This window comes from Silene latifolia, chromosome 2 (assembly GCF_048544455.1).
Source record: "Silene latifolia isolate original U9 population chromosome 2, ASM4854445v1, whole genome shotgun sequence".
Lineage (NCBI taxonomy): Eukaryota > Viridiplantae > Streptophyta > Magnoliopsida > Caryophyllales > Caryophyllaceae > Silene > Silene latifolia.
The window spans coordinates 157,075,008-157,089,293 of record NC_133527.1 but is presented as its reverse complement, the minus strand read 5'-3'; the positions used below and the strand labels follow the sequence as shown (position 1 = coordinate 157,089,293).

The following is a 14,286-nucleotide window of genomic DNA, read 5'->3' as shown; positions in this document are numbered from 1 at the left end:
CAGCCATCATCGCAGCGGTGAAGGCCTGCTCTAAAGCCTCCTCAACAGTACTGGCGTCTATATCCATGGGAGTCCTCCCAGAAGTAGAAGCCTCATCACCTGCAACGTTAAAGTAAATTCAGGCCTCGTCACATGACGACAAGCCTTTGTTATGGAGTTTTCGAGCCTTCAAAGCCCTGAAAACACCCCTTTCTGGCCATATTCGGCCATGTTCCCGCCAACCCGATCACTCATGTGATAGATTGGGTCAAGTCAAGTCAAAGTCAAAGCCTAGTTCCGGGTTTGAGTCGAAAATTCGGCAGCATTCCGCTATAACGGCGATTATGCCCTAGAAAGGTGTCCTGAAAAAGTTGTCACAAACCAAAATTCCGAGATGGTAGGAAGTTTACCCATCATTCAAGGATCCCAAATATCAAATTTCATCGCCAATGGGCATTCCTAAGGCTATTTTCGAAGCAATTTACGATTTAGCTGTAAAACCGTCTCAAATTTCACTCAAGAGCTCAAAACTCGACAAAAATTCGAAGCAAATACATGTTTATGTTCCTAACATTGCCTACTATCCATTTCTAACATCAAATTGGTATGACAAATCCATTTGGGGGAAAAGCCCCAAATTTTCGATCAAAAGGGTCGAAAACCCTAATTATCGCGGCTTAAAATTCAACAAATGTAGATGATTAATGCAAGATTGGAACACATACCTTGGTTATTCATGTTTAATGCAAGCTTTTGGATCAAACCTCGACGGAAATGGTGAAGATTTGAGAGAGAAATTGCGAGAAATGTGTTTCGAAATAATGAAATACAATCCTTCTGATTTCGCGTTTTTACGCAGAAGAGCCAAATTGGGGAAAAGACGCAGCAGGTGCTGCGCCTCTTCCAAGAGACGCAACTCTTGCTGCGCCTCTTCCTTGTGTTCCCTCCATACGGATTTTCAAAAATTCGTTATGAGTTCGTTATTTGTGGGCCCATCTTTGGTGCGCCTCTTCTTTGACGCTATTATACTCTTTTGGTCCGTTTCGATGATTTTCTTTCGTTCCGGCCCGCATTCTATCCAGAGCAGCAGTATTTCGCCGTATTGCTCAATTCCTTTTATCCAGCGCAGTATTTCGCAGTATTGCTCAATTCCTTTTATCCAGCGCGGTAGTATTTTGCAGTACTGCTCACTCGAGGTTTCTCCCACGACGATCAAGATGTTCCTAGTCGTCAATATATCCCCCAGTAAGAGTTCGCTTGAGACCGACGCAAGCAGATTCAACCTCAAAGTTTTGCCAGAATTCGCTTGAGACTGACACAAGCGGATTCCCCAGCAGTTTCTACCGACGTCCTGCTGCTTTCAATATTTCTTGTTTCCCCGCGAAGTTCGATTAAGTCTCAGGTATGGCTTCCTCTTATGGCTGGCGAGCTTCCTTACGTAGTCTAATGGACTTTAAACGACCCTCCCCGGAATTCGACAGACTCTAAAATGTTCCCGACGACAGGTCCTTGGTTCAGACCCCTTGAGCCGCCTCGCGTCGCCATAGTCGTCAGGTTGTAATCTTCGATTGACCTGATGGCTATACTTTGACTTTCGCCTTGTCCAAGCCTCAGTCAAAGTGGGGGCTCAGATACCTCGTTTCGCACCTCCCGCAAACCACCCGGTGATGATTGGGCCGCATGTTTGATTCGCGGAACGATTTGTGACGATTAAATAAGATTATCGTCAAGTGATTGTTCAAATATTAATGTCGCCCTCTTAGTTGTCATCTACGTCCTGATACGGTCGTTTTGGCAGTAATTAGAGTACATTCGGAGTCCGGGTCAAAAACCGTCTCCATTTTCTGATAATTGTTAAATCCCGAGTCGGAATGTCCTGGAATGTTCCGGATATTTCTATTCCATATTTCACAAGTTTTATCTTTTGGCAAATAATATCCCGTAATATTCATATAAGATATTAAAGATAATCGAATTATTTCCGTCCTACCATAACTCAAACACGGAAATCTTTCTTCAAATAGAGGAAACCTCCGGGAATAGACGCAAAGCCAGTCTTTGCGCCTCTTCCAAGAGACGCAGTGGCTGCTGCGCCTCTTCCCAGGACCTTCTTTGCATGTTCCACGTATCTTTTTCATATCTTTCCGAGATTCACTTCCAAAGAGTCTCCGAAACCCTATTTCCTCCACGTGATTAGTATAAATAGGAGCCTTCGCTCCTCATATTTCTCACGCGAGTGTCCGCCCTTCTCTTCTCCCTTTGCATTCTAGACTTTGTTCTTACTAATTGACGCCTACGTGCTTGGACTTCCGACCACGTAAGCTCGGATCCTTCCGGGTACCAGCCTCTCCGTTGCATGACCGACCAATTTGACCAACTACACCAATAATCAATCTAATCAACTTAATCAATCTGTTTAATTTCCTTATACGAGGGCACTTTCTTTACATTCGCGTCGAGCATCACTAATCGATCTTCTTAGTTCATCTCGTTTCGTCAACATGTAAGTCTGAGGGTGTATAATCCTTATTTATTTATTGTATTTTAATTTTCGTATCATCAATTGTAAGATTTGTGTCGAAAACACCGTTAAAACCGATTTCTAAAACCGTGCTTTAAAACTCTGCTTTTGCGGATTTCCGGTAGACTGACAGTCGAGAAAAGACGCAGCAACTGCTGCGCCTCTTCGAAGGAGCGCAGTTCCTGCTGCGCCTCTTCGTGAAGCTGCCGCAGTTCCTGCTTCTTTTCTTCTTCTTCGTCCTCTGTAATTTCGTTTTGCTTTTATTTATTTTGTTGATTCTTTAATTCGTTCACATGATAATTCAATAATTCACATGTATATTTAATCATCATCATTCATCATGTTTAATCTAAATAATTTGTTTAGTTAGTTTGTTGATATCATTAATCATGTAATTAATCCATCTTAATTCCGTCTCATCCATGTTTTACTGTTTTTATGACCCATTCGTATGTTAAACAACATGTTAATCACTTTCACCCGAGTAAATAATACCAATTGATCATTAAATCACCAATTAACATTAACGGTTTGCAGTTCCGGCTTCACAGCCAGAACTCACCCTTGGAACAGACGCAGCAACTGCTGCGCCTCTTCCAGAGGGCGCAGCTATGCTGCGCCTGTTCCAGGATGATTTCTGTCCCTGAACTCCGTTTCTGCCTTGACGTAGTTTAATTAGCTTACGTAATTAACTAGCTATTAATCGTATTATCGCCCTAGTTCCTGTTCGTTTATTATTTCTTTCATTCCTTTTTCTCAAATCATCCGTTTTAAAGGTATTTTCGACATAAATCGCCTGATCCGATGTAATTATTGTTATTTATAATTGTTGTATTTCTTTTATTGTTTGTTTGTTTTTCACATGTAAATCAATATTAAATCCAACTTCGACCCAATTGTATGCTAATTAATTGTCAACCGACTTAGTTAAATCTTCACATGCTAGGATTAAAACAATGGATGTTGCATTGCATGCATATAGCCGACGATATATCAAGTACGAATAACTTCCCTAATCATTAGTAGAGGCCGCTATCGAGGCGGGCGGGATTAGGTGTTCGATCAAAAGAGCTTCCTAATACGTACCCTCACCCCTTACTCCAGATCTCCGTGAGCACCCGTGTTCATTGGCATCCACGAGAGTCATTCTAGACATAGAATGCTAAGGGTAACGATTGCTTAGTGTTCATGTCACTACTTTGTGTCTTGACATGACACGAGGTATTCGAACGGTTCCAATTTCCCATAAAAATTGGTGGCGACTCCATACAAAATGCAAACGCTTGTTTTCGACCTTCTCACCAAGCGCCCCCGTGGGCGGCCCGCTGTCCACACAATCCCAAGAATATAGACTACTAGCTTGACAAGGGCAGGCTAAATGTAGGATGTAGTAATGGGACAAAAAGGCTATTTTTGGCAGTGTGAAGCTTATGGGAAAAACGAATAAAGGGAAACCTCTACCACATGTGTCAACAAACCACAAACCGAATGCATACAGGTATTAAGCAGATCAAGTTCATATTTATGCACATTTATGTAACATGTCTCATAAGGAGTACTACTCACATCCTAGATAAACTGGTCATAGATGTCACCAGTTATAAGCTCTAAACCTTAGAAAATATGATGTAGCTTGCCAAAATTCTAAGTCAAGTCTCAAGTTCAGCAAATAATTAAGGAAAACTCGTGGATATGCACTTATATGATTCTACTAATAACATGTCAATTAGCACGGCTTAGGCATAAAACAGATGCAAATGCAATGTCATCATTGAAATACTACCGTTCCGACTCGATCTATATGCTAAAATAAACGTGCATTTTTTGAATTTTTATCGAATTTTTCAATGTTTTTAAATTTTCTGTATATATGAGAAATGAAAAAAAACAATGCAAAACAAAAATGTAAACGTGAATGCAAGCAAATGATATGCGACGCAAAACCCTTCCCCAAACCAAATCGCACAATGTCCCCATTGTGCATAATCATGTAATGAAGAAAAGAGAAACAGGAATTTGCGAGAAAATAAAGAAATATGACATGAAGTGGAAATCGGGAACTCACAAGACTTTAAGCGCAACAAAAGGAAACCTCCCCAAACCAGCGTGAGCTAGGAGGTTTCAGTAGCTAGCAGTGTTACCAAAAAGTACCTGAAAGACAAACAAATATCACGCATAAAATCGAGAAAACAATAATGAAGCGGTAATTATGTGCACAATTGAGAAAATAGAAGAAATAAATAAAATGACGGAAGATAAAGTGGAGTAGAAAACTCCCTCAATTCCGCAAATTGACCAAACACAGCAGGGGAAAGGTCGTGAACAGGTACAGCAGTCCAGGGCGGTCGATCGACCATAGCAGGAAGTCGATCGACCAGAGTGAATAGGAACAGAAGCTCCTGGAACTGTGCAACCAGTCGATCGACCATACAGGTAAGTCGATCGACCGAAAATACTGCTGTAACTTCTGATTTCTTTGTATTTGCTCAATAACTTGAGCTAATGAGGTCTAAAAACCTGCAAGTGCATAATAATACGCGTCCAAAATTGCGCAAAACCCAAAGCAAAGTCTAAAGTACTTAAAAATCCTAAACAAAATAATTAAATGCGAAGTCTCGCGCACACAAAAGCAATAAAATAGTTTAAAAGCAATAAAATGAAGTTTTTGATAAAGAGCGTGATCAACTAGTAGTTGATCAAGAATGGCCACGTTATGGCCCACTTCGTCGGCTTCTGGCTACAAGAGGTAGCCTTAACGGTGCTCATCTTCTCAGCAGCAACTTTCTCAACTTCAGCATCCGTAGAGCTTGACGGATCAACAGCTTCGTCATCTCCCCAATCAATGACCTCTTCTGGTTCATCAAAATCCAAGTCGGACTTTCTCACTCTGGCTGGCTCATCTTCAAGCTCCTCATCAGTGCCATAGCTCAGGCATCCAAGACCGCCTCTTGAAACGACTTGCTCCTTCACAGCTGGAGCAACAGGCATCTCTCCCTTCCCCAAACCAGCTCCTGCAACATCTAAAACAACAAATTCTTCGTCCTTTTTGCTCCCAGTCTGGGGCGGAGGTGTTACAACATGAATAGGAATAGAGACAGGCATATCAGGAAGCACAAAATAGGATTTCTTTTCAGAAAACGTATTACAAGTGACATGCCACATGGGGTCCTTCTTCCTAGTTGTATGGGCAAAGACAATGGAATGCTTGCCTGCCTTAAAGGTCAAAGTACTCGAACCAACATCAATAACTGCACCAGCAGTGTGCAGAAATGGCCTACCTAGGATGATAGGTATGTGGGCATCCTCAGGCATATCTAGGACCACACAGTCTACAGGGAAGAAAAACTTCCCTATCCCTGCCTCCAAGACTCCTATAGGCTGGACCGCAGAGCGATCAGCCATCTGAACGGTCATGCTCGTAACTGCAAACCTATTCAATTTTAACTTTCTAGGAAGACTCAAGGGCATGACGCTAATACTAGCTCCTAGGTCACATAATGCCTTCTCAATAGAGAAGGTACCTATATTACAAGGAACGGAAAAGCTACCTGGGTCCTCTAGCTTATGGGGTGCAGTGTGAGTCAAATAAGAACATGACTCCTTAGTGAGTGCGACAGTATGCACAGTTTCAAGTGACCTCTTTTTAGACAGTAATTGCTTCATAAACTTCATGTAAGCGGGCACTTGATACACCAATTCAAGGAAAGGTACTTGTACGTTTAAACTACGAACAACATTTTCAAATTTATTGAAAGATACCTGTTCCTTCGTCGGCACCAATCTCTCCGGGCAGGGGGCTGTAAGAAGTAACTTAGCCCTCTCCTCTAAATCTCGCATGCCGGCATCAGTGGACTTAGGCTGAAAGTCCACTACCTTCTCCTTATTGAAGCTTGACCCCTCTTCAGACCGTCTCAAATATGAACCATTGATCGACATTGGGTCGTACTTCGGAACCGGATCGACCCATCAAGACTCGGGTCTTGCCCCAATACTTTCGGAGTTGTCGTACCCCGAAACAAGTGATCCCTCGGTTATTGGGCATTGGAGGACGAAATTGTTCAATATCGCGAGCGCCCTCGGTCGATCGACCATGTTGCTCGGTCGATAGACCGGATTCGACAAGATTCCGAAGCTCCTGTAACTCGCACTTCAGTCGATCGACTGGGTGTATCAGTCGATCGACTGATATACCTGGTAGACGCCTTTTTCTTGCTATTACTTGTTACAGCTTTATTCTGACTCGGTTTCGCCCCATCTTTTGCAGCATCGTCCTCGACCATGACAGGCCCCTCAAGGGTAGACCCACTCCTCAAAGTGATGGCATTAAGGGTCTCTTTTTGGTCCGTAGGAGTCGGTAAGTGTCCCGGAGCTCGAGTGGTATTCTTGCTAGCCGATTGAGCAATTTGGCTCTCTAAAAATTTCATTCCGGCCTCTCTAGCTTGGGACTCCTTTTGCAACATATTCTTCAACTCAGCAAAGTCAGAATTTTGAGATTGTTGCTGCTGCGGCACATATGGAGATTTTTGATATGGTTGTGCTTGTGAGGGGGCACATAAGCTTCTTCTTCTTCTTTGGGAGGTTAAGTCGGATTCGGGACATTCGCTACTCCACCTCAAGTTGGGATGGACATTCGGCTCATAGTACGTGTTTGTCTGCCTGTAATGTTGAAAGGCAGCACAAGACTCGAAGGGACTAGGACAATTTTCTGAGATATGTCCCTCAACTCCACATCTTCTACAGACGAAAGGACCGTCTGAAACAGCATTCACATGATACATCCCTCCTTTTGAAGCTCCTCCCAACTCGTATTTGTCAAACCTCGTCGTGAGAGCCTCTAATGCAGCTACAGAAGGGGATTCAGCACTCCTCCTCTGATTGCCTCTCGAATTCCCATATTCAGCTTTATGGGTGGCTAAGTCATCAATGATCTTCCACCCCTTAGTCTCTCCCATATTCTCGAAAATCGGCCATTGGTCTGCAAAGATCCAAAATAGCCCTCTGATCGTCATACAGGCCGTTATAGAACTGAATGCAAAGACTCCATTTTTCGAACCCATGGTGCGGAATAGTTCGCACCAGTTTCTTGAAACGGACCCATGCTTCATGAAAGTTCTCATCAGGTCCCTATTTAAAGCTCGTGATCTGAGCTCTAATGGCATTCGTCTTTGAGGCAGAGAAGTATTTATTGTAGAATGTCAAGGCCAAAGAATTCCAGTCGGTGATCCCATGAGCGGCTCGGTCCAGATCTCTGTACCACTCCCTTGCAGCATCGCGGAGTGAGAATATAAACATGGTCTCCTTTATCTGGTCCTGGGTCACACCGGTCGGTGGGGGTATAGAGCAGCAATAATCGATAAATATCTCCATATGCTTGGCTGCATCTTCATTTGCAAAGCACCCCAAATCGTTCCTCTCAACTAAGTTGATATAGGAAGGCTTCGGTTCGAATTTCCTATCAGCTCCAGGTAATTCGAACCCCTTGTAAAGTTTTTTAGCTGTCGGCTCAGAATGACTTGCAATAGTTGCTTCTTCAGCCATGACTGGAATTTCCGGAGATGTGACTGTCTCAGCTGAAGAAGTAGAAGCAGGAGATGTAGGTGGGTCTTCTTCGAACAGTTCGTTCTCGTAGTAACTAGACAGAGTACTCAGCTCTTCCTCTGTCGGCAATACTCTAGATGATCGTCTCAACTCGCGCAAGGTCTTCTCAATCTCAGGATTGAAAGGTACTAATTCACCACCCTGTGACCTGCGCATAAGAAGAAACGAAATTGCAGAGAAAAGGATCCAAAAACCGATTGCAAAAGAGTAACTTTATTGACGGAAAATAATCTAACTAATGAATTGTGTTAAGAAGTGTATGCTAAAAACTTTATGCCAAAACTGAATAACCTAGCTTACGTTATATAGAATACAACGTAGTTCTTATTCTCAAACCTAATGTACTATGGGCTTGCTATTTCTCGATCTTTTAATTCTCGCCTGAAGTAGCGGCTTGGTCGATCGACTAAGGTGACCGGTCGATCGACTGCTCTGAGCTGAACAGTAGCTTCTGGATCCCGTAAGTTGGTCGATCGACCGAAGGCAGTGGTCGATCGGCTACTTTAACTGATACTTGACTTCTATAATCTCGTGGATTTGTCTTTTGGGCCTTGAAATGCGCACCAAGCTCGTTCCTTAAGTGAATTCTTCACGTCAAATACAATGCAGGATACTCGGGGACGGATTTAGCTCAATTTCCGTTGAATTCTTCACATTTCTGCAATAATGTACAAAAACACGAAAGTAGACGGAAATAGGGGAAATGGTAGCTTAAACTACACAAATGAGCTCTGAAATGCGTGTAAAATGAGGTGTAAAACATCATATAAATGACACGCATCATCGACAAAGTAAGTACCACTCGATAGAGTACCCGTAGACATAGAAAACCGTAGTATTACACTAAGAGTCCATTAAACATGTTCATATGCCCAATAAGATTTTCATCCTTATCCATCCTCAACCGATAGAACCGCCGCTTCAAAAGCAACTTATTGGTCAAGCTTTTAGCCATATACAACTTTTTCAATTTTTCCCATATCGTCGATGGAGAGTCTTCAACAAGAACACAATTAATGACTGAATCTGAAATACACAACCTGATGGTACTAGCACACTTAGTACACACCTCTTCCCAGTCATCATCACTCATCTTTTCCGGTTTACCACTAACCCCCTTCAAGGCTCTAACCAAGGCAAGATGAACTAGAAGGTCTTTCATCCTCCTTTGCCAGAGGGTGAAGCTACTTTTTTCCGTCAAACTTTGGTACACCAAACTGAGTCTTAATATTTGACGTCATTGTTAATTAAACCGCCACCTGGACCGAGCCTGAGTGGCTCTGATACCACTTGTTGGGAAATTAGCACCAATTACCCACACACAACAGAAGCACAATCGACAATATAAAACAAAAAAGTAGATAACCGTAAACAACAATAAGACGAGACAGAAAATATAGGATAAAATACTCAGGGCAAAACCCTCCAAATCCGGAGGTAAAACCCACAGCCAATCGAGCAATCCACTATAATAATAGTACCTGTACAATCCACCGTCCCGAATAATACACCAATTCGGAACCCACAATAATTTAGAAAAAACCAAATCTAAACCCTAGAACAATTGACAAATTCCAGCAACTGACTAGCAAGACGGTCTAGATTAAACCACCTAAATTATGTGTAAACCCGTATACAAGACCGTATACGAAGAACTATACTGACCTCGATTAACTGAACCCGAGATAAGAATCTCGACCAAAAAATCACCTTGGTCCTACCACCCAAGCACACACAAACCTAAGACAAGAACCGTCTTATGTCAAACCGTGTGTGAGGAGACCCAAGAAAACAGACCCGTTTCTTATGAGAAGATGTGGCACCAATTTAAGCGCACACTCAAATTAACATGCAAGTGTTGCCTTTTTGTGTAGTGTGTTATACTCTTAGTATATACTCTGCCAAAACAAGGGATTTCCCTTTTATCAAATTACCAGCCAACATAATTTGCTTCTTAGGTCAAACCGTGGGACCAAGCCCACTAAACAAACACCCTTATTTTATTGGTGATGCTCATTCATGTACGGGTTTTACTCATTTGTGGACGTAAATTACCATAATATCCCTTTTATTTTCATGATTTTATTTTAATACCCTTCTTTTAGTCTCTCGCTTTTCATTTACTCTTTTCTCATTTTAACTACCACCATCCAACCACCACCGGTCAGCCACCATCCACCACCCTCACCGCCGCCTCCCTTGCGCCACCGGCCGGTATTGATGACCTCCTCAAACCAGCCATCAGACTATCTGACAGATCCGCCTCCGAACGACGATCTTAATCGGGTCTTTCTCGTCACTTGTTTATTCGGTTCGATTCAATTCTAATTGTTGTTGTTCATGTACTGAGAACGGCTAAATATCTCAGCAAAATAAGCTGTAGAAAACTCTCAGGAAGTTGTCACCCATATCAATGCATTTCATGTACAACACTATAAGTAATTTAAACTTCTCGAGATTAGAAACATCATATACCACAATAATGATGGAAGCAATTTCAACTAATACGGATTGAACATCAAAGTACGGGTGGGTGATGTGTGCGAAAGTATCCCTGAACTTATTAAACAGGACGGGCGACGAAAGCGTAAGCGCCGGTGACGGTGTTATAAACCATTATTTTGGGACGACACACTCTACCCCTACTCTGCCACCACCAGCGTCACCGACACAACACCCGACTGAAGCCATGCTTCTGCCCAACGACGGTGACGACCGCCATCCCTCACCCCAACGTCGGCGATTGTTTAAACAAACCCTAATTTAATTAGATTAAATCAATTCCTTAATTTGATATAATATAATTGATAAAATTAAGAATTAGAATTATTACTTGATCGATACAAGAATTAACATCCATAATTGTGTAATTTGACGGATTTGAATAATTTCGTGGATTTGATTAATTTTATAAGGGAGAGAATTAGAGAGAGTTTTTTTGTCTGTTTCTAGGCAAAGGGCATAGAATGGAAAAATAATGTAAAAAAGTCCATGAATGAGTAAAACTCGTACATGAATGAGCAAATACATATTCTATTACATAAGACCAAGTTCTAAAGAGAAGTTTTGGGCTGGACAGTAATTGGGTCACGACCCAACAATTGATTCATGAGGAAATGGAAATGCGAAGGAAGATGATAATAGTGAGTTTATGGTGTGTGAAGACGAACCCTTCTCGCAAGCCTGAATCTTTACAAGTTCCTCGCGCTGCTTCTTTGTCTATGGCGCTTGCTTCAGTCGCAGCACAGGGCAGATGGCGGCATCAACAACTTTTACGATCAACAACAGTCGAGATTAAGTCGCAATAATCAGTTCTAAGATGAATATTGATTCCAAAATATTCTATCCATGGTCTCGAGAAATTATTTCCAGTTTTCAGAAAGTATTTCCTACGAATGACCTACATTATAATTCATAAGCAAGATGTATTTTCAGTTCGCAAGTCATGTTTTAATCATTTAATCAAATGGCTAAATTAGTGTTGTATATAACTTATAAAACCGTTTCATATAAGTTTTTGTAATAATATGCAGAGAACTTACATGTATCATTTTTTGCTTGTTTAAAAAATAAAATAAATAAAAATAATTGGTTAGACAATGCTGATGATTAAGTTAAAAAATAGTTTGGTGTTTTGGCTTCTGAGTTCTGAGTACAGATAAATGCATCAAGTTTCAGGGGAAAACAATACTAACTGGACCTAGCATTCTAGCAAGTTAAATTTCTGCGGGCTCCGTTGTTCCGAAACTCATGGCCCCTAATTTGTATCCTGAATAATGAGAATAACGAAGATAAATTTTTTGATTTTTGTTGTGAACTTGGATTGACCCTGCCTGAGAATTACTCAAAATTAATGTCGAAAAAGGCAGTTATCCGATTTACACGGTCTACCACCAACGCCGTCATCACTACAATCTTCAGTTAATCACTAATACGACCAACGTTTTTGATCCTTTCACTTCTATGTCCTAAATACACAAAAAAGTTTATTGACGGGTGATAGGCAGGGGCGGACCTGGGGGTGCGCACATCACCCCACGTGCGCATCCTCGGTTTTTTTTTATAACTGTATGCAAAGTTGTTATAGAATTTGTTTGTCATAAGCACATGAAGACTTTGCGTGCTCCTGTGGATAGAAACTGAGTGGTATCACTGATATAAATTTTTTTTTTCAATTCAAAGCATACAAAATATTCACATGCCATTTTTGTAATCTATTTAATATTCAGTTCTCTTTGATAAATTTCATCTACCAATATTTTGGTTTAATTTTTTGTTGTGAACTTCTTAGTCCAACTCTTGAGTACCAAAAAAAAAACTTCTTAGTCCAACTCTTTAAGTTATAGACTTTATGTTTCATTTAAAACTAATTAAGAAATACAAAAGTCTTCGAGTTTTTTTAGATCTGCGAAAGTTAATATGATATTTATTACTCCGTATCACTTTCCTCCCATAAAAATGATTGAAAATTTTAGCTTATTTCAAACCAATAAAAATTTGGTTCAATTTGTATGGAGAGTACTTTGAATTTTATTTTCTATTGTTCAAATCAAAATTTTTTTGAGTATATTCTATACACGAATTCTCATTTAAGATAAAACTATCCGTCTTAAACTTAAGACGGGTCAAGTATCATATCACTTGTGTATATAAGACAAATATATTATTTTTCCCTATGCATTCGTATATACCAAATGACATGTACTTGACCCGCCTTAAGAGAGACGCACTACTATTCTATACAGGTCGATCATCTTTGTTAAAAAGTGCACCCCCGCTTTTGAGTCCTGGGTCCGCCACTGGTGATAAGATAATTACTAGGTCATTAATTCTAACAAATTATCAAACCAAATTAACTATTTTTAAGCCTAATTGCATTTAACTAATCCCAACTTAAAGGGTAGTATAGTGTAAGTAGGGTCGAACCCTAGATAGAGAGGCCGTTTAGTAAAGACTTGATTCTAAGCTATTGATTAATTACTAATTAGAACACTAACAATTAATTAAGACTCTAACTAGTAACACCCGTAAAAATTCACGGGATTGTTTTAAATATTCTGAAATTAAATCTTTCTACTTGTTATGAAATATTAATTAGTGTGAATGTAAATTGGGCTTATACCCATTATGGCCATTGAATATGTCATTAGGGCGTGATCAACTCTCCATCTATGTATTATATGTTCCGGGTGTAATTCCAGAGCAGTTATTTGTTACCACCTGTGCTTATAGAATGACGTCTTTGATTGAATCCTCCTTTCGGTCTCCTGAAACAGTGAACAAACTGAGGGCTCGGCTTTGGACCGAGCGAACTCACTCCAACGCTCAAGTCAGTAAACTTAGAGAGATAAGTTGTTGTTACTTGGCGAAATGTATTTTGTAGAGAGATAAGGAAGATATTACCAGATGAATAGTGATTCTTAGGTTAAATTGTGTATGCTCTCCTAAATGAGAGTTGAGGAGTATTTATAGACTTTCATCTTTTGTCACGTAGTGACCAAGTGGCCAAGTGGCTAGCAGGTGGAAAGACTTATCTACCCTCGGCCGAGGGACCCATGGCAGGCCGGCGGGCCCTGTTGACTCGCCGCCGAGGGGTCTTGGATATGAGTTCGCGGATGTGTGCCCCGGCTGGCTAGTTGCCCCGGCCGGGACCCAAGAGACAGGCCGACAGGGTGCGTCGGTTAGGCTGTCTAAGTCGTTGACTTGCTTGTGGATATCTTTGACCTTGCTCAATATGTTGAGTTGGTCAGCGGGTGCAGAATATGCCCCATCAATTTTCCCCCAGCGTAGTCTATGCCGTGGTATGGGCTCCGATGTATGTTGAGTGTATATTCTGCGTAAGACGAAATTTTCTGCCCCGGCTTCTTCTACCTCGGCTTGGTTCTGCTTAGGCCGTACCATATCCCCCCTCCACATGGATGTGTAAAGGGCATCCGATGTGGAAAAGAAAGTGACGCTGGCCGAGACCTGGGTTGAGAGTGCCGGTTGTTTTTGATTGCCCCCGGCCGGTGCTACCTAGCTTGGTTGATCATGTGGCCGGCGGAGAACAGATACTTAGGAATTTGTTGAGAAAGATGAATAGGCAGAGAGATATGAAAGGGCGTGTTGAAGACGCTTGGTCACTGTTGCATTGATTGACGTTCAACTGTTGCAACGATTGACATTCCATGGTTGCATGTCTGACACGT

At 41.4% G+C, this 14,286-nt stretch overlaps 1 non-coding gene across 1 annotated transcript; it reads left to right on the top strand.

Annotated features, from left to right (window-relative positions):
- Positions 1–7,550: 7,550 nt before the first annotated feature.
- On the top strand, positions 7,551–7,657 carry LOC141645199 (small nucleolar RNA R71). The gene has a single exon (XR_012544783.1). It is a non-coding gene; the product is annotated as a small nucleolar RNA R71 (small nucleolar RNA).
- Positions 7,658–14,286: the final 6,629 nt, after the last annotated feature.